We start from the raw sequence: 13,973 nt of genomic DNA, 5'->3' as shown, positions 1-13,973 counted from the left end.
GGAGGGGATTTGGTACTATCGAGAGATCTGTCTGGTCTGTCTTTATTGGACCTCTTTTATGATTTTAGGCCTAGTCTTTTCATTCTCTTGCTTCTACCTCCCTGGGGTGAATTCCATGCCTGTGTCGCCACAATCACCCTTCTGTGTGTCTCTTTTCAGTTCAGCAACCCCTTAGCTCCTTTTCCATTTTCCTGGATCATCTATCTTGCCCAGGTATCTAATGACATCTAGTTCACCCCTGGGTCTCCATCACTGGGGACACTGTAGTCAATCCTTTCCATCCACCTTAGAGGTTGTACCCGGGTGTAATAAGGGGTCGACTGCTTTATCAGTTCTCTGCCCAATATGGCGAGCTCCAGCTTCCGCACCACCCTCAAAGATGGCAGCCCCCATCTGGAGACCGCCATATTTACCCTACGAGACGCCCGGCCAGGGCCTGACGCGACCGGAACGTGACGCAAAGTGGAGTCAGGGCTCCTCCCCCCAAACCCCTGGCGTCGAGTGTCTCGTGACAGGCACTTCCGCTCGGGGCGGCGGCGGTGGCGGAAGTGGGAGCAAGGCCGGAGCTTTGGCCATAAAGCCCGAGGCGGCGGCGTTGGCTACGGTGTTTGGGGCTGGGCAGCTCCGAGGAGCCTGCTGGAGCCGGAGTCGGACTCTCTGTCGCGGCCTGCGTTGTGTCTCTTCCTCGGCGGACCCCGCGGTGAGTGGCGGGCCCGGGCCGCCCTTCCCCCGCCGCGGCCCCGGCCTCCGGGCCTGGCGTCCTAGGCGAGAGCCGGGCCGGGCCAGGCGGGGCGGCGCCCGGCGGGCGGAGGTCGGAGGGCACGGGGTGACCCGGCGGGCGGCGGGTACGGGGACCCTTGGGCTCCGCTCGTCTTCGGCGGCAGCGCTGCTGGCTGGGAAGAGGTACCGGCCGGCCACCGAGGCAGCGCTGCCAGGCGCGTCACATGCCCCGGCCCGCCGCGGACACCGGGAGACAGGAGCTTTCAGGGTCCTGCACGGTAGATCCTATTTCGAAGTCCCAGGGGGCAGGACCTCCTGAGTGTCTCTGAGATGGCCTGGTGCCCTCCTGGCTGGTAATCGTGCGAATGTGGAGAGTAACGTTGGGAAGATTTCGGATTTCTCTTTTGCCTGGGCTGCGTGGCAAGACCGCACAGGTTGCTCTATTCTCCCAACAGCCCTCCGAAGCACCGAGGCAGTGTCCACTTACAGAGAAATCAAAGAACAGAGAGGTTAAGTCACTCATCCAAGGTCACACCGCTGATAAGTTACACAGAGAGCGACCGAGGCGTCGACACTCGGGCTACTTAGCAATCTACTGGCCTCTGGCCTCTTCTGCTTTAGGTGCTTCCAGAGCTTGCCACCTGTTATCTGTCCATCAGCACCCTCCTCCACCTCCTGTCTAGTGATGTCATTTGAGAGCTTCTTGGTCCTACCTTAAAGCCGGGTTGCATTGGCAGTTGTAACTTACAAGGCGTATCCCGGCAGTGTAGTGTCACCGAATCAGAAGATTTGAGTTCTGGTAAGGTATGTATTGGATTTGAATAGTTTTCGCAGTCAGGTCTGGCATGCCTGTCGAGTGCACCTTCCGTTCTATAAGAGTTGATGGGTGCCTCGCTTGTTGAAAATACTCTTTGCCTTCCCACAGAACAGACTCTTGTCTCTTCCTTGTGACATCAGCTGATGACCCGCATGATTGGGTCAGTAAAACCTCCTGTTAGTATGTTTTTCTTCGAGCTTGGGAGGGTTGGTTCAGAATTGAGTTCAAGAGCTGGCGAGTGAGTTCCAGCTACTTCTGAAGCTGGCCAAGCTAAAGTTTGGTATTCTAGAGTGCCTGGCTTTTACCATTGTTCCCCAGCTTGGTCCACATAAGGAGTGGGAGAGCAGTGGCTGCCACCTTCATTTAGGAAATGTTTTCTTCCATCGTGTATGTGTCAGGCGTTACTGGGTCCTGACTCAGGGAGACAGGCATGGGTCCTGGCCTCCAGGAATGGTGAAACGGTGAGCCTCACAATTCAGGTGTTGGGATGACTGGGTTGTTAGAAAGAATGTGAGGCTTTTGCAGAAATTGGTTGGTTTTTTTAGGTGAATCAGACATCCAAAAGTGTTGTGTTCTAGCTAAGAGCTTGAAATATTTGCCAACTTTGTGTGGTGTGTGCATGTGTGAGGTTGACACTGGGTGTCTTACTTAAATGTCCGACTTTTTTTGAGCAGTGTTTATTTACTAACCTGAAGCTCATCCACTGCTAAGTAGGGTAGGCTTGGCGAACTCAGCCCCCCCTCCCCCCGGGGTTACAGGTGCCTCTGCACCTAGCTTTTTCTTTTTCTTGATTGGAATGTGAGTCCAGGAGATCTGAACTCAAGTCCTTATGCTTGAAAGCGCCTGAGCCATTTTTAGTCCCCATCTTTGTGAGCTTTAGGAACAGTGTTTGTTTGGTTTGCTTCTGAAAGAGGGGATCAAATTACAGCTTATGACTGATCACATCTTATGAAGAGTAACCATCAACACTAAACTTGATTCCTTTTTTGTTGTAAGTGATATTTTTGTCCTCCCTCCCGGGGAAATGATGCCACTTGGTACAGTACACTGTAGTGTGTGAGCAGAGGCACATTTGATATGCTGGGTTTTCCTTGTCAGCTGACAAAAAGCCTAATGTAGCTCCTGCCAGACTTCGTGATGCAGTCTGGATTTAGACAAAGAAACAAACAAACCAGTGCCCTCTGTTTCCTGCAGCTTTCTGGTTCCTTCCTTTAAGGCCTCCATGAGTAAACACAGGAGGGTGGGGCTGAGACACCTCTGAAAATAGTCTTATTAGTGTAGTCTTCCAGGTGATTGTTGGCAGCCCCGTGAGTGACTTTCTTGGTTTTCTTTTTTTGGTGCCGATTGTACCTTACAGTCAGAGGTCCTAGCCCTGTAAGAGGACAGCCCTTGTAGGAAATGGTCTGTGAATCGGTTTCTGGCTCCACCACCAAGTGAGGCAGGAAAGTTTGGTCCTTGGATTTGCTGTTACTCCATCTTCAAAGAGATCTTGCACTAGTAATCCTTTAACCTTACATTTGCCGTCAAGCTTGCTGTGAAAATTTGGTGCAAACTCAGACCCTGAGGTCCACTAGGCATCTTCTGCGTTCAGCCTCCCTGGGTCTGATATGAATCTTTCATTTTTTTTTTTTCTATGATATCCATCCAAGTCAGCAGATATGGCCGAGATACTTGATAGTTTCCCCGGGGAAGTAACAAGGAGGTGGCCTCCTAATCTGGGCTTACCAGCAGCGCCTTTGGGAGCTAGGTCCTCTTTGGAAGGGTCCTGAAGCTCTGCTGTGTTTTGGCTTCTGCTTTCTGCACCACTGGGGTTGCTCTCATTGTGTTCTGGTTCTGTTCTCACTGTGTTCCCAAACCCTTAACCTGTGCTGACCTGTGCTCTTGCTCTGTGGTCTGGGTGCTGTACTACCTGCAGTTTCTGCAGAGACATTTGCAGAGTTCTCTTGAATTACTTGTCCTCACATCTTTCACCTTTTAGACGGCATTAAAGACTGGAGAGCACTTGTATTTATGTTTTAAAGTGCAAATAAAAAACAAAACCAGAGCCAGACTTGAAACTGTGTCTATGAGCAGTGATCTGCAGAGCTGCTGTGATGGGTAGGATTGAAACAGGCTTTAGAAGGCTCCCTGACCAGCTCCACTTTTAATGTTGCACTCTGATTCCAAAACCAAATTTAAGAGGAGCTACTTGCAAAATGTCCCTGTTGGGAAGGAAGAGAACTTGGGATTTGGCTCCAGTGGTGAAGTGACATGCAGTATTGGCTTTGTTCATCTGCTTTAAGATGCAGTAATTAATGCACAGGGTGGGAGTCCAGCCAGAGCTCTGTTTTGGTGATGTCATCACTGCTTTGGAGATGTTTGATTCTGTTGTCCACTTCCTGGTCTCCTAGGATTGCCTGTGTTGGCACAAAGCAGATCTGAGGCAGCCTGAGGACCTGAGCAGTCTGTAGGGATTGCACAGCCAGGTTCTGCTTCTCACTCAACCTTGATTATGATGCTGCCAGGCAGAGTGAAGGAGGTTCTTGACGCTCCCTAGGCGTTAAGTGAAGGAAGCTCACTTGACTTCAGGAGCCCTATAACAGTTACTGCACATGAGTGAAGTGCACTATATACATGTATGAAAATGACATAAAAATACATGATAATAATTATTAAAATGGTTAACACTATGTGTTCGAGTCTGTGTATCAGTGTAATTTTTAAAAGGTTGACTTCAATTTCGTAAACTTTAGTTTGAGTTGAGCACACAATGACAAAGCTACTATGAATTCAAAGCTACTTAAAAAAATAGTGGACTGGTGCTCATACACACACAAGCCAGGTACATCTTTTGAATAGGAACTTCTGTAGTCCAAGTTAGCCTTAAATCCTTAAATTGCTAAAGGTGACTAAACTGATCCTTTTTTCTCTTTCTAAGTGCTGCAACTGTAGACTTCCATCACTGTGTCTCTTAGATATAATGATTGGTCAGCCGGCCAACAATTCTCCATGCGCTTACCAGATCTGGGGACCTTGAAGTAGCTCTAAATCATCTTTGCAGTTCCTTGTAGAACTGTTTCTGGGGTGTGGTGGCATACACCTTTTGGGAGGCAGACAGGTGAAACTTTGAGTTTGAGGCCAGCCTGGTCTACATAGTGAGTTATAGATCAGCCAAGGCAACACAGTGAGGGCACCCCCTGTTTTCTTTTTAAAGCAGCCTGGGTGTGTTGGCACACACCTTTAATCACAGTAGGTGAATCTCTGAGTGAGGTCAGTCTGGTCTACATAGTTCCAGGACAATCAAAGTTACATAGACCCTGTCTGGAGGAAAAGTGCTTTAGCCTGTGTTATTTTCTCACTCACTGCTGGAAGAACATTGTTGACTTGTAGAAACCCTCCTACCCAGCATCTTCTGTAAATACCGTCTAATATTTTTGTGTTACTTATCGGTTCCAGGGAATGTAATTTTATGCTCACAGCCTGGTGTTTCTTGTTGAGATGGTCGTGAGTGGTTGGGTGGCCCAGCTAGAGTGGAATGCCATCCTGCCTTCTCCATCACACGTGTTCCCTGAAGACCTTAGTAGTTGACCTCTTATGCAGATGTGCCTTTCTTCTACTAATTTACTTAAAGCCACATCTTTTTTGCTAATTATTAAACTACTCAGATATTTTTTTAAGGTAGGAACTAGAAAGAAGAAACGTTTGTAATTTTCTACCTACTAGTTTCTTTCTGCAAATATATACTTTAATTTTATTTATTTATTTAATTCCAGACAGGGTTTCTCTGTGTAGCCCTGACTGTTCTGGAACTCATCCAAAGCCAGGCTGGCCTTAAACTCAGAGATCTACCTGCCTCTGCCTCTCAAGTGCTGGAATTAAAGGTGTGCACTACCATGTGTGGCCCACTTTTTAAATAGGCAAATATCTATATGGAAATAAACGTAGATGAGCAGTTTAAAGACTTTTCACAAACTTTAAAGATTGCTTGTGCCTCTTTCAAGCCATTATCTCCTTTCTGTTCTTAACTCCGCTGAGGGTTTTCTTTCTTTTTTCATCTTGTAAAGCTATTTATTGAACATCTCCTCCAGCCCCAGTCCTATCCCACTCCCACGCTCAGAACATGAAGCCAGCTGCAGCTGATTTTTAACACAGTGACTAATTTTGCTTGGTTTGGATTCTTTTGTGTAAATGGAATTATCCACTGTGCAGTCTTTCCTCTTTATCTGGTTTCCTTGACTTTTCTGAAACCTTGAGTAATGTGTAGTTTTAATTCCATTTTCATTGCACAGTAATAGTCTATTATGTGATTAAAATGTTTAAATTGAGTAGAGTTGGTGGTGTAGTGTGCACCTCCATTTACTCTGGAGGCTGATACAGAGCAATCTCTTGAGCCCAGGAGTTTAAGTTCAGCCTGGATAACGCAAGAACACCTCTATTCAAAATGTAAATGAATAAATAAAAGTAGAAAGGCTGAGTTTTAGGCAATGTGTCTGCTGGTATGCCGTGAATCCAGTAGTTTAAATAGCAGCGGTGTATTCCCTTATGGCTCTGGAGGTTATGCACGGCTCTGGAGGTTATGCACCTGAGCTGCAGACGGGCAGAAGGGGCTTCTGAAGCCTCTTCCCCGCCCTTTACATCATTGTCCTCTTTTGTGTGGTGTCCTGACCTCCTCCTTAGTCAAGCTGAATAAGGGCCAACTCTAATGATCTCTTTAACCTGTAACCCCTTTAAAGTCCCTACCCTGCAGTAAGTCCCATTTTGAATTGGAGCTGGGCTTGCAGTGCATGAATGGGTATGGAGGGTTGGGGCAGGTCACAGTTTAGCTGTTTCACTGTAATAGACAAGGGCCCTTGCTCACAGAATCTGACCCTTTGTGGGCCCCCCTTTCCCCTTTTTCTTAATGTAGGGAGACCTGGAGTGGGCAAGAGAGATAGTTCTAGTTTGAGACTGCTAACAGCGTTCCTTACCTGTTAGAGGTGAAGGCTGAGGAATGCTTGATTAGCGTGTGTAGGGACCTAGGCTTGATCCCATAGCACCTCAGAAAGAAAATAAGTAATGAAATGATGAATGTTCTGAGGTTAGAAAACCTGAATGACTTCAGTGTGGTGAGTGGAGAGAAGCCTTCCATGGCTACTCATGTGATCTCTTTGCTTTTATGATCTTTGATCTTGACCCAGCTATCTCTGAGCTTGGCCCAAAGAGTATAGCTCATCATAGCAGAGGGTGCTGGCATCACTCAGGCTGCCAGTTTCTTTAGCTGAATGATCTTGAGCTTTGAACATCATATCTTAGTTTGAAATATTATGTCTTTGCTTCTTCCCAAATCTTAGCCCCCTTTAAAGCTTTTTAATTCTGCACCTAGAACTCTTCAGAGTAATTTACTTTTGGTAGTATGTGAGTAGTTTCTGGACTGGTAGTTAATTTGCTAGATTTTTATTGTCTTCTATAAGAAAAGGCTGCCAGCAGCTGTGAGTAATGTAAAATTAGGAGCCCTGTAGATTCAGGTGTAATTGTTGAACCAGGAAGGTGAGAGTCCTAGAAATAGCTTAAAGAAAATGTTAAAGTCACGTGGGAGACCGGGGAACCAAAAAAAAAAAAAAAAAGAAAGAAAATGTTAAAGTTCTTTGACTAACGTAGGGAGAGAGGACCTCAGTGAATTTTTGGATAGTTTTGGCATGGAAGTGTAACTTAGTGGGAAGGCCGGTATTGTGGCTAAGAGGTGCCACTGATGTTAATGTTATTATGTAGACATTCTCTGTTGAAGCTCATGACTGTATTGAAGAGTCCGGATAGCTGGGCTGTTAGAACTCATGCTTTTAATCCCAGCACTTCGAAGCAGAGTCAGCCAGATCTCTGAGTTTGAGGCTGGCCTGAACTTGTAAAGCAAGTTTCAGGACAGCTGGGACTGTTAGAGAAGCCTTGTCTTGGAAAAAAAGAAGCAGCTGGATATGCCCTAGTTCTGGGAGAGAAATGCCTTTCTTGTGATAACTTATTATCACAGTCGAACCAGGGGCCTCATAGGAGCTAGGCAAGTACTCTACCACTGACCTGTAATCCCACCTCAGATGCCTTTCGCAGTAGGTTGAAAACGGGAAGAATAGAGGTGGAAGAAGAGTCTTAATTTGATTTTCCTCTTCAACCAGCCAGCTGTTTGAGTTCCTTTTAGGAACTTAGGGCTGAGCTGTCATTGTTTGCAGAGTCTATGATACCTGAAACTGTTGAAAACAGTTCTTATAGGACTGCCTGTGTTAGTAGCTATCTGCTTTATAGCCTGCCTGTCTAGCCAAAAAACCACTATCACCCTTGGCACTTATTTAGTTCTAGGTTTAAAATTTTAACTTCGGACAGCTTTGGAGATACAGCTATATATATGGTAGAGACCAGCAAATGCAAGCTGCAAGCGCCTCCCTTCCCTGCTCACCCCCACCCACCAAAAAAGTAAACACGATAAAGCTAGAAGAAGGGCAAACCCTCTTAGCAAGAAATACATTCCAAGGAACTTGCCTTTTTTTTTTTTTAAATTCCCCCAGTGGTTTTTTGAGGCAGGGTTTCTCTGTAGCTTTGGAGCCTGTCCTGGAACTCACTCTGTAGACTAGGCTGGCCTCGAATTTACAGAGATCCACCTGCCTCTGCATCCTGAATGCTGGGATTAAAAGTGTGTGCCACCACTGCCCAGCTCAAGGAACTTGCTTTTTGAAAGTTGCCTTTGTTTGTTCTTCCCTGTAGGAATATGATACCTGGAACAGAGTGTGAATGGTCTGTACATTGCATCATTTAAGCTTCACAAATTAAATTTCTTGACATGTCACTTTTCTTCTTCCAATGAGATCTTCAGTATTGTGAAACTACTACGTAGAGGGTCTGGGTCTAGCACCAAGTAGAAGGCACTGTGACCCTAATGTGAGAACAGCATCTTCAGTGAAGATCTGCCTTCCTTAATTTCGTGGTTTGTGTTTTACCAATTCAAAGTCAGCTCTACAAGCCAGGTGTGTGGTGGTACACACCTTTAGTCCCAGCACTCAGGAGGCAGAAGCAGGTGATCTGTGTGAGATTGAGGCCAGCCTGGTCTGCAGAGTGAGTTCCAAGATAGCCAGGGCTACACAGAGAAGCCCTGTCTCAAAAAATAAAACCAGTTGGTTATACTTGCTGTTCTGTTTCTATGATGTGTAAATTCCTAGGTAGTGACTTTTGAAGCATTATCAGACATAACAGGTGAGGCTGTGCTTTGTAACAGCCTCTGAATGTACAGTAAATAGCACATGGTTCTTAGCTTGCTGCTAGGATTTTATTTTGTTTTGAGAGGAGCCTCACCCAGAATGGCCTTGTACTTGAGATAATAGGTCAGCTTCCCTTCCCCTTTTGTTCTTAGGTAGAACCCAGGGCCTTGTGCATACTCCGCAAGTGTTCTACACTGAACTAAATGCCAGCCTTGCATCCTCCTTACTCCTGAAGGAGTATTTATGATAGGACAAAGGAAGAACAAACTGCTAAAGGCTCTTGGACCTAGAGGGAATTGTTTCAGGCCAAAAATGACTCATCACTTATGCTTATGGCTCATTGGCTAGGAAGTCACAACATAGAAGGCATCCTGGAAGCACTAGTATCTGTTGAAGTGACTGAGAGAAACAAGTCTTTTTAGAGATTTCTGCTCCAGGCTGGTGGTTAACTTAAAAGCTGAGAGGAGCTTAGTTCTGTAGTATATATTTGGGTATTATTTGAACCTGGGTCTCCCTCTGTGTTCCAGGCTTGGCAGTCCTCATAATTCAGCCTCCTCGTTGCTGGGATTGTAGGTGCCACCAGGCCTGGTTTGGTTTAGCTCTGTTTATGAAGTGACCCTGCCACTTTGATTCAAGACTCGCCTTCCAAACTAAATTTATTCTAGTGATAAGTGTAACAGTCTTCAAATATTCCTCAGGTCTTTTTCCTTCCTTGTCTATAGAACCCTCCTTTTCCATTGCCTGTGGTTTAAGACCTTCACGTTTTGGTAGTGTTGGCCTTCCTGGCTTTGTCCCCCTGGCCGGTAAGGCAGTCCCAATGCTACCTTTCCTCTGTAGCGATATGACATCTAGTCTGCCATCCTACCTTGATCTTCCTGAGTTCTGGGATGACAGGTGTGTTTCACCAGGACTGCCTCCAACTCTGTTTTTGTTTGTTTGCTTGAGGTGGTTTTATCTATTCTTTGAGTGCTGGGTTTAAAGGTGTGGTCTGTCATATCTGGCCATCCCTAACTAGCTTTTGATAAATAATCTACACGTATATTTGATGTGGGATGTCCTTCTGTATATGTGTTGCTTTTATTGGTTGATGAATAAAGCTGATTTGGCCTATAGCAGTGCAGAATATAGCCATGCTGATGAAAGAGATATTTAGAGAGAGTGGGCGGAGTTAGAGTCACCATCTTTCTGAAGGAGAAAGATGCCTGCAGGACCCTTACCACCAGTAAGCCACAGCCTTGTGCCAATACACAGATTAATAGAAATGGGTTATTTTAAGATGTAAGAATTAATTAAGAAGCCTGAGCTAATAGGTCAAACAGTGTCGTAATTAATACAGTTTCTGTGTGATTAATCTGGTCTGAGTAGTCGAGAAATGAACGAGCAGTCTCCACCTACATATATTTGCTATGATTGGTGGTTGAAGAAATACGTGTAAGTGTGTAGAGTGAGTAGATCAGAAGCTGTAGGATTGCAGATGCTTCCCTCAGCAGGACTTCCAAGTGTAATACAAGATTACCTGTTCTTAGCTGGGTTTGGTAGGGCACGCCTTTAATTTCAGCACTTGGGAGGCAAAGGCAGGCAGATCTCTGTGAGTCCGGGGCCAACCTGGTCTAAAGCATCAAAAAATAGCCAAGATTACACAGAGAACCCCCCCCCCCCATTTACCTGTTCTTAAAACCTTCTAGTATTTTCAGTACTTTCTCTGAGTCATAGAACTTTATTGATCTTTTTGATTTTTTTTTTGAGATAGAGTTTCTTGCAACCCAGGTTGTCCTTGAATCTCTTATTAGGATTATAGGAGTATATAATATACAACTGGGTTTCCTTCCTGTTAACCATTTTCAAACGACTGGCCTGAAGCTTTACCTTACTTCTTTGTGAGAGGAAAGCATAACCTTATGACCTGATAGTCGCCCTTTCAAATTGTTTATAAATTACAAAAGCAGTATAGAAGTCTTTTTCAGAGATAAGATCTCATTGTGCAGACTAGGCTGATCTTAAATTGTAATTCCAACTCTGCTACCCAAGTGCTAGGGTTACAGGCCTGCACCACTCTGCCTTGCTAGTATAAAAGTCCATTTGGACAATGTGAGGATTATTCAGAAATCCTTTTTAAAAGATTTGTTTATTATATATACAGTGTTCTGTCTGCATGTATGTCTGCAGGCCAGATCAGAAGAGAGTACTAGATTGGTTGTGAGCCACTATATGGTTGCTGGGAATTGAACTCAGGATCTCTGGAAGAACAGCCAGTGCTCCTAACCACTGAACCATCTCTCCAGCCCCCTCAGAACTGTTTTAAAGCAGAATCACATAGTACATACTCTGTAGCTTTGTAAAAATTCACCATGCATAGAAATCCTTCCTTGTAAAGTATGCTGGCTTTTGTTTTTGATGTGCTGGGAGCAAACCCAGGATCTCATGCATGCTAGAGGTAGGTGGTGAATCTCTGAACCACATCCCTCATCTATGACATGCTGTTTCTAATGACTCTGATAAGTAAGTGCACTTGCCATCCTCGAAAGAACATTTTAGTTCTAACCCTACAAGGAAAGAATTCAGGGGGCTAGAGAGATGGTAACGGGATTAAAGACCACTCGGTGCTCTTCTAGAGGTCCCATGTTTAATTTCCAGCACCCATATAACTAGTAACTCTAGTTCCAGGAATCTGATGCCCTCTTCTGACCTCTTCAGGTACCAGGTATGCATATGGTGCACAGACATCCATATGTACAAAACACCCATATACATAAATAAATTAAAAGAATTCAGTGTTTATCTTTTGCCACTTATCCAATCATTTCCTTAAGATATAGCGTTTACACAATCTTAAAATTGTTTTCATTGCCAAGAGGCCTCAGGAAGGTTTGTACTTAACAGTTATAGTTTGGAAATTGTGCTCATATAGGTGTCAGTTGTCAGTTTCCTTAATTTTGTCCACTTAACAAATGAGAAAAATGTTAAATACTTTAAGCTTTGAATTTTGTTAGATTCAGTGTAGTAGTTTGATTGTTCCCCAAAGTCTCAGGCATTGAATGGGTGATCCCAGTTGGTGCTGTTGGAGGAGGCCTAAGAGGTGTGGCTTTGCTGGAGGAAGTACTGTCTCTAGGTTCTGGCTTTGAAAAGCTAAAGCCATTTTAAGTTCATTCTCTTTCCTGCTTGTGAGATCTGTTTGCTGACATGACACCAAGCTTCCCTGCCTTGATGGTGATGGGCTTTTATCCTTCTGGAACTATACCCTTCCTTGTGTTGGTCGCCATGGTTCATGACATTTTATCATAGCAGTCAGAAAGTAACTGTTAGTTTTAAAAATACATTCATTAGTTATTTGTGTTCTGTGAATTTGCTTGTGTGCCAAAATTCAAGTGAGTCCCTCCTTTCCTCCATCTATAAATGGCTCAGATAACAGTTTTTGATTCTTTTTCTTGGTGAAATTTGGTGGATGGTGTGTTTTTGTAGAAACAAACCTTTTTGTGTCAGATCTGCCTCCTGGATTTTATGTCATACTTAGCCCTTTTTTTTTTTTTCTTGGTTTTTCGAGACAGGGTTTCTCTGTGGCTTTGGAGCCTGTCCTGGAACTTGCTCTTGTAGACCAGGCTGGTCTCAAACTCACAGAGATCCGCCTGCCTCTGCCTCCCAAGTGCTGGGATTAAAGGCCTGTGCCACTACCGCCCAGCTTTAGCCCTTTTCTATACAGGACAAAAACAGCTGTTCATCTAGCCCTTGGTCCGTGTGTGACTTTTGAGGGGGGGGGATCTTTCTCCAGATGCCTGTTTAGTGCTTAGTTGTAATGTCTGTTCCTCATTCACAAGATAGTACTTTATCACGTGAATTCCCACCTACGTGAATTTCTCCCCTTCCTCCTCCCCTTCAACTCCCCTCCCCTCCTATCCCATCCCACATTTTCCTCTCTGTCTTTGGGGCAGTTCCTGCTGGGTTTTGTAAGCCAGACAATTTTCTGTCCCTCTAAGAACTCCATTAAAGTTGCTTCAAATATTTCTCCTTTGATCAGTTTGACTAGCAGAATCACTCATGTAGATATTGAGAGGAATCTTTTCCTAAGGTGCCTTCAAAGAGTGAAGAAGCTAAATACTTTCCCTGTTAATGTATCTGGGACAAGTGCTGTATAGTTATCTATTTTTACAGATGCACAATGGTAGAAGATCTGTTTTCTTTTTTTATTATTTCTTTTATTATTCCTGTAGGGAGTTGTTAATAGTGGATTTTCTGTTTTACTAATTTAAAAAGCTTGATTTTTATATGTATGGATAGTTTATTTGTATGTCTTTGCAGCACTTCTGTGCCTGGTTCCTCGAGGAATCTTGAAGGTGTCTGATCCACTAGAATTGGGTTTGCAGATGGTTGTGGGTGCTGGGATTCAAACTCAGGTCCCACTTCAGCTGGGATTCTCTTAGGAAATAATGTTGCGCCAACTGTACTGGTCCATGCCTTTAATCCTGGCACTCCAGAGGGCAGGACTGCAGGGGCAAAACAAACAACAAAAACAAAACCAAAAAACAAAAAGAGAGAGAGAGAGAGAGAGAGAAGAAGGAAGAAAGGAAGGAAAGCAAGAAAGCAAGCAAGCAAGTAGTGTTGTAGCAGACTTTGACCTCTAGCCCCCAAATCATAACATCTGTCAAACAGATGGCAGGATCCTGGTGACCATGATGTGGAGCGTGGAGCATTCCTTGTTCCCACATGGTCATTCATCATGGGGCTGTCCCTCTTTGAGGTTATTTCTGCTAAGTGCAGAAATCAAAGAATTTGTAAGGGAGTACTGTGAACAATTACATACCTGTTAATTAGATAACCTAGATGACTGGACAGATCCCTAGCAGTACCAAACCTAAGGTTGAATTACAAAGAGATAAGAAATCTGAGTAGGCTCGTAACCAGTAAAGAAATTGAATCGTTTGTCTCTAGACTGTTTACAGAAAAAGCCCTGGGTCTGGTAACTTGATTGGTGAATTCTACTGAAGTAAAGAACTTAGACCAGCTCTTCTAACAGCCATGGTGTCTTCACAGCAATAGAGCAGTGACTGAGACACTATGTGGCTACCACTTTTACTTCATTTAGCTGTCTCCCTGACACTTCAGTTTTTTTCATCAATAGGTTGTGGTTTTGTTTAACCTCTTTGAATCAATTTAATTCTTTTCCATACTTTTATAAATAACTTGTTTTATTAACTTCCTGTGATTTTAGTTTGTAGATTTAGTTTCTACAGTTTTGTTGAGTTACT

The 13,973-nt window shown here is 44.4% G+C and overlaps 1 protein-coding gene across 2 annotated transcripts in view; it reads left to right on the top strand.

Annotated features, from left to right (window-relative positions):
- Window positions 1–551: 551 nt before the first annotated feature.
- Window positions 552–13,973, top strand: part of Rab7a (RAB7A, member RAS oncogene family) — a 50,481-nt gene continuing 37,059 nt past the window's right edge. The window contains exon 1 of one of the 2 annotated variants that reach the window (XM_050165438.1): window positions 552–700. The gene's annotated coding sequence lies outside the window, so the exon portion shown is untranslated. Of the gene's footprint in view, window positions 701–1,504; window positions 1,525–13,973 lie in introns of those variants that run through there. The other variant, XM_050165439.1, reaches the window with a different exon arrangement.

Source organism: Alexandromys fortis, unplaced genomic scaffold (genome assembly GCF_014885135.2).
Source record: "Alexandromys fortis isolate MF-2015 unplaced genomic scaffold, M_Fortis_MF-2015_v1.1 scaffold_158, whole genome shotgun sequence".
Taxonomy (NCBI): Eukaryota; Metazoa; Chordata; class Mammalia; order Rodentia; family Cricetidae; genus Alexandromys; species Alexandromys fortis.
This window is presented reverse-complemented; position numbering and strand designations above follow the sequence as displayed.